Raw genomic sequence first — 6608 nt, forward strand, 5'->3', positions numbered from 1 at the left:
AGAAGGAGAGGTTCAGAAATAATTTTACCTCCGTGTACGAATTAGTTTGTTTGGCGCTTTTTACACAATATAACCGGTCCGTGGCTTTTCACAGCCGACTTCGAGAGGGCAACATTTATCTTCATCTTCAGTTATTTCATGTACTTTAGTGTACTTTTTTTTTTCATTGCACTTGGAATAGTTTCGAAGATTGTCGTCTGAAACTGAGTTTTTAAAGACCGGTTTATGTTCTTTGTGTAATAGTAAAACGAAGCGAGCGTCTGTTTAGTCGATTAGGCGCTGTAACTTTTTTTAAATTACTGTTTGAAGTGGAGGAAAGGTACGTGTTTTAAAGCAGGAAAAATGGAGTCCTGTTCGGTATGTGTTAGCCAGCGGGGTACCCTGGGCGGGCTTTAAAGAACCGAGAAGAAACAACTGCTTCAGTCTTACGTAACCAAGAATAGTGCTAATACAAAACGCAGTTTTTTTTTTGGGGGGGGGGGGGGGGGTTCCGTGTGTCTTAATCGGGGTATAATTCGCTGTGATCAAGCGAGAAATCGGCATATACTGAGATCGTTAAAATAATAAAACATGTTGCACAACTACGCAAGCTGTAAGCCATAGCTACCCAGTCCAGCCGAACTGCACCAATATGGACGACGCACTGCTCGGAGTTCACAGACTCCTGTCTCTGTTCCTGCTTGTGGCATAGTTGCACAATAATCTCTTCAGTGAGTTCCAGCAAGTAGTGTGTGCCCTATGTGTGCGTTTGTGTCTTACCGTTCTGAGAGAGAGGAAAAAAAACCCACAGCTGCTAAAAATTAAGCAATTTTTCACTGTTCGGCTGCCTGGGAGAATAGTGACTCGGGTGGTAATGTGATAAATTTCGTTTGCTTCTTTTTCTGAATAGTCGGGCGCAGAGTTGGAATCGCGTTGGCGATATTGCTGCTCTGAAGCCGCTCTCTTTTAGTAACTATTAATAAGTAACGTTAGGCATCCAGTGTCGTGTTGTATTTTGTGGCAGAGAAAATTCAAGTATTTGCGAGCTCTTTTGGTATGTACGAATAGTTTGTACACGACCCCATATTGCCTTTAGTGTTTCACATTGAGCAGACCAGCTCATTTTTGCAGTTATGTGTAGTAGTTAGAGCTCTGCGGCCACTGCTGTTTGTACAATTGAGTAATCTGTTTTACCCACTACTATTTCAGGCTCCAGTACACTTACCTGTAGTTTGGGGGTGATCCTACAATGGGCTAGTGTCCCCATCTAGTTTACATGACAAACTGAAGTGAGTCGTTGAGGCTTTAGGTTTGGGTGTGGACCTTTTTATATTCGTTAAATCAGTCCATTAAAGCATGATGTCGGTAGCTATGTCTGCATACGTAGGCTGCTAAGGATCAAGCAAAGGTTTATTCCACGCTGAAAAGCGGGGGGGGGGGGAATGCAATGTTTCGGCTGTGGAGCCTTCTTCGAAGAAGGCTCCACAGCCGAAACATTGTTTCATTTCTTCTCTTTTCAGCATGGAATAATCCTTAACTTGTTCCATTGTGGCCATGTCTAGATCAGTCACATTCTTTAAAAACAAAAGCACTTCCTGTATTTGCTAATTGTGCAGAGGGGTCAAGGGTGAAATAAGGTAAACAGCCTGAGGCTTGCAAAAGTAGATGACAGGACAGGAAGGACGTGAAGTGTTTCTGATAGTTCCAAATCTCTGCAGTATTTTCAGATTCAATACAAAAGATCAAATTAAGCATATCTTAGTCCACAGCGTGAGATATTAGTCTTTCCCTCCCAGTTTTATTTTGACCCTCTTTTGTATGCAATTCTGTATCCTTTGGATTTATTTTCTGTATCAATGCTGTGATATTTCATTCAGTTCTTATGTTTATTCTGTTTAAGGGATTTGGATTCTTAATGATTGGAGGGCAAATCGGATCAAACTGTGAGCCATCCTGTCAGCATGCTCTTTTTATTTCTTTTTAATTGTTGCTTTGTCCCCGAGCAGCTCGGGTCTGCTCGCTGTTGTGTGTTTCGGCAAAGGAGACGAAAGAAAACCACAGAGAGTCATTTCATTTTTGAGTTTCAAGCACAAAATGTTTGACTGTTGTAGATATTGCAGCAGTTAAAGGTACATGTTGAGGCCTTGTGTAAATATTACAGGCCTGAATGGTTGTTAACGAGTTCAGAAGCCTGGCTGTACTGTGCTGCTCCTATCCCAGGACAAGTTGCTTCCACACTGCATTACAGGAGGCAAAGTTTAGTCAAGGCAGAAGTAGTGGTAGCCTATACTTGGACTGAGGACAACTGGATGGAGTTCAATTAAGTATTTTCTTGAGGCTTGTAATAAGAGTCATAAGCAGTCTGTTACTTTTAGTTTAACATTTACAATTGATGTTAATCATATTTGGTATTGTTTTGCAGTACAAAAGCAAAAACCCACAATCAAAAGAGCCATATTTACCTACCTGTACAGATATCTGGCAGGCTCATAAAGAGGGTTGACTGTAGAGTAGTAGTGAGTGATATTCACTTTTAGCAGGATTGTTTTCCATTGTAGTTAACTCTGTTTTAGGTAGAGTAGTACATGTACCATGTCACCTGGCAGTGCTCCCTGCAGTATCATGGTGCGAAAAGTGTCCAGAGGTGGACTAGATAGAGATGAGTCAGTACCCAGCTATGTTGACTTTTCTATTGCTTTTAAACCAGCTAGTTGAAACCCTCCTCATAGGCAAGTTAAGGTCCAACGTGAAAGACGAGGCTTTCGTTTCTGTGATTTTTATTTGGACACTTTAAAAGGAGGAAGTGATCCAGCTTTGGTTAAAGCTAGGCCAAGCAAACAACATCTCAGTTCTGTTGCTAATGAAGGGAAACTTTGAGAAATGCGTCTTTTTTTGTTTATTATAAAAGTTATTTAAAACGCATGTGCACAGTAATTGTAGGGTATATTATGTAAATTGATTGTTTTTGAGTAGCTGGTACAGCTTTGTCACACTACTGCATTTTGTTTTGACACTGGAAGAGGGTGGTGGATTCAGACAAGATGGCTGATGAAGGCCACTATGCACTCAATTTCCATCATAAAGGAAGGAATGGGGAATTTTGATGGGAAATTTGAAACTGCTCCTTAGTTTTAAGAAATGCCCTCTGCCAGAAAGCCTGAGGAAGAAGATGGGGAAAGTGAAGATATAATGAAGGAGAAAGTGATGATGGAGATGCCTGAAGCCCTACAATTTCTTGAAGAAGGAAAGAAGAAAAAGACAGAATGTACCAGAGTCTACTGAAAGAGAGAATTTGGCAAAGAGGAGGATAAACGTAATTTTCTCAGCGCGGTGTGGAATGGGGACAAAAGCGAACATTCCCAGTGCTACCGGAATGGAGGGATTGATAGATGGGAATGAGCAGCTGTGTTCCGAATGAGTGTTGCCAGCGAGGGAAGGGTTAGGAGGTCCCCAGACCATTGATTGGGTATGTCATTAGATAGACTCTGAGCAAGGAAAATGCTTCAAACTGACCAAGGAGCTGAATGAGAAAAAGCAAAGTGCCTCAAAGGCTGGCCTGCAACAGAAGAAGAGCCTGGAGATCAATTTGACTAACGATGAGAGACAGATTACCCAACTGCAATCCAGCTAGCTAGGCTGAGAAGGAACGCGCTTTGCAGAAGCGTCTGTATGAAGTGAATGAGGCACTGAGAAAGTCCCAGAGAAGCAATAGCAGCCTCGGGCAAAGCAGGAAGAAGATTACGCAAGAGATAACTGCCCTCTCCAAGCTCCAATTCAGGGTGTGCGGTGCAAAGGCAGAAGTAATGTGATCAGACTTAAGTCCCTGCTCAGCCAGGCCTTTCCTGAGCAGAGACAGATGAGGGAGAGGATTCGCTTTATATAGGCCCTAGGAGGGCCAGCCATAGGAAGAAAGGGGAACTCAAGTCTTAACATTTGAGAATGAGATTCTCCAACTGAACAAAAGAAGAACAAAATCCCATACCACAATCTTTGTGTGAACATCTGGGAAGTGATTGACAAGCCAGCTTCCTGCTAAAAAAGTGTCAAGAGAAATTGGCTTCTGCTTAGTGTGGAAACAGTGTAGTAGAGCAGCAGCTGATAGTGGCAGGCTGAACTGAGGGAGGGTTTTCAGATGCTTTTCCTTCAGATTGCTGTAGTTGCAGAGCAAAATAACTGGTAGCAGGAATTCAAGCAGAAAGCCAGATGGTGAAGCTAACTGGCAGCGGGGTTTTGGAGAACACGGTGAGTAGAGCGAGAGAGATATTGGAAGCATTCTGGCTGAAACTGAAGGGCTTTCAAAGCAGGGTGAAGCTGGTGTGGAGAGCAAAAATGAAGTGGTGCCACAGCTGAGGAGCTTATTGGAGTCTATGAGCCAGCTGCAAATAGCCAAGGAAGACACACAGAAGCAGAGTGAGGAGCTGGCTATTGTTGGCATTCTGTGGGGAATGTATGAAAATGAGAAAGACGGACCTCCTTGAACCAGCGTCTGTTCGGAGAAGGAAGTCCTGCTGTTTGTGTCCTGGGAGTCCCTACAAGTGAGCACGAGAATGAGAGACAAGCTGAGGTCCTGAAGGTAGGAGCTGCCACTATGGGCTGACCAGAACTTAAGTTTGAGGTGGAGTGGTCCAAGGTCTCTGGGCTAGGACTGCTGGAAGAGAAGCAGCTTGAGGGAGAAGACCTTATGTCAAGAGTGGATTCTATAGTGGATGGTGAAAGAGGTCCACCGGAGAGCGTTGGGACATCCACTGGAGGAGAGTGCTCTGTTCTCTTTCTACCCAAGACGGAGAGAAAGGACATTGTGCCTGAGGAGGACCTCGGGGAAGTGATGTGGCTGCTGTTATTTTGGCAAGAGTCGAATTGGGCTGACGAGAGGCAAATGTGATGGAGCTCCCAAACTCAGAAAAATAAAAAAGTGAGGGGAGAGCATTTGATTTTTTTTCCATGAAAGCTCAAGCAGAGGAGGAGGTCAATGAGGTGCTTTAGAAAAGGGGGAGTTGCTGAAGCATTCCGAGTGCCCAGAAAGGGAATCGTTCCTCTAGCTGCCGCTAGTGTCCCCTGTGACACAGAAAACAGGATGTTTATTGTCCCTTTTTCCAGTGCGGAAGAGACCATGAAATACGATGGGTGCATGACCCAGGAGGGAGAAGATCTACCAGTCTGTGACACCCACTCTGTCTCGTTCCTTGCTTGCAGTAGCTTTCGAACAGTCAATCTTCAGTCGGCTAGTGGCTTCTTCTGTTTTGTGCTGCACCAGAGGGTATGTAGAAGCTACTGACCATCTACTGTAGAAATTTGGTGACTTGAGTTTTGGGTTTGATGGAGAATTTTTGTGCCAGTATGCAGCTCAGCTGCCTTGCTGTTGATGAGGCGCAAAATGTTTAGCTAGAGCTCAAGTGGAGCTTTATGTTTTGTTTACCCTCACTGTTTTATTAGTTTAAACACCTTTTTTGTACCTTACAGCTGTGTACGCCTTTGATCTGTCTATTAGAAGAAACCTGCTGCTGTAAAGCATCACTTCTGGTGTCATTCACCATTTTTATATTTTTATCCAGGTGTTCATTAGTTGTCATCTACCCTTAACCTATAGGTTATTTAATTTCTTAGCGATGCCTGCCTATCGGCATCACTTCTGACTGTACATTATTTCATTTTCATTTTATTTCTTGATGGCCAGCGTTTTGAGTTTTACTTGTGAATCATACTCCAAAAGTGGCCAGCCGGAGTCCTGGAGAACCCTAGGTTAGCTGGCTTCATATTCATCTTTAGAAGGCCAGTTAATCACTCCACTTTGCAGTTCGTATCCTGGGCACATTGCTACAGACTGAGCACTGGAACACAGTTGAGCAATATAAGAGTCAGGAGTGTGTGGATTCACCTTGCTCACAGCACTGCCTTACCCTGGAGGGATGTCATGTCAATAGAGCAAGCGCAGAATATGAGTTCAAGTAGTAAATACAGTGAGTGGCATTTAATGTGATGTGGCAGATAGAGAACAGTTTTTGGCAGATGGTTACACTAAAGCTTCCAAGTATTTTTTTTCCTTTCATCTTCTCATAATATGTCTGCCTAGCCTTTATTTCGTTTTATCTTGTTCCTGAGAAAGTCACCCAGCCTTTTTTTTAAACGGGGCACCAGAACAGAGGGTGGATTTTGAAAGTGGCCAGGTTTTCTAGGTACTTAACCGAGTCCGTTGAACTTCTGAGCTCTTGCTCCACCCAGCTTCTTAACCCTCTGAACAGCAAAAGGTTCAATTCGTGCCCGAATCCATGGAAGGCGGAAGGCTGTGAGGTTTTCGGAAACTCCCTGGTGCAGATGAAATCGAAACTTAATACGTGCCTGGCAGCAGAAAATCCTAAACCCCATGAAAGTACGAAGACTTCGGTGAGGGTAATGCTCAGGGAAAGCTGTCACTGAGTGATGAATGTGGGATATGGGATTGCCAGGTAGTGGCTTGATTTTTAGTTTTGGTTCAATGCAAAGAGGTTGACTGCACTCATTAGTCCGAATGGCAGTAAGCATTCTCCCTGGGCTGTCTACGGTCTCTTGTTTCTTTATACTCTGTAAGGTGAAGTGCTTTTTGTTTAGGTTGCAGTATGTTAGTAGTTATCTGCCAATAGTCTCTGGATCAC

This window comes from Atractosteus spatula, chromosome 3 (assembly GCF_055471065.1).
Source record: "Atractosteus spatula isolate fAtrSpa1 chromosome 3, fAtrSpa1.hap1, whole genome shotgun sequence".
NCBI lineage: Eukaryota > Metazoa > Chordata > Actinopteri > Semionotiformes > Lepisosteidae > Atractosteus > Atractosteus spatula.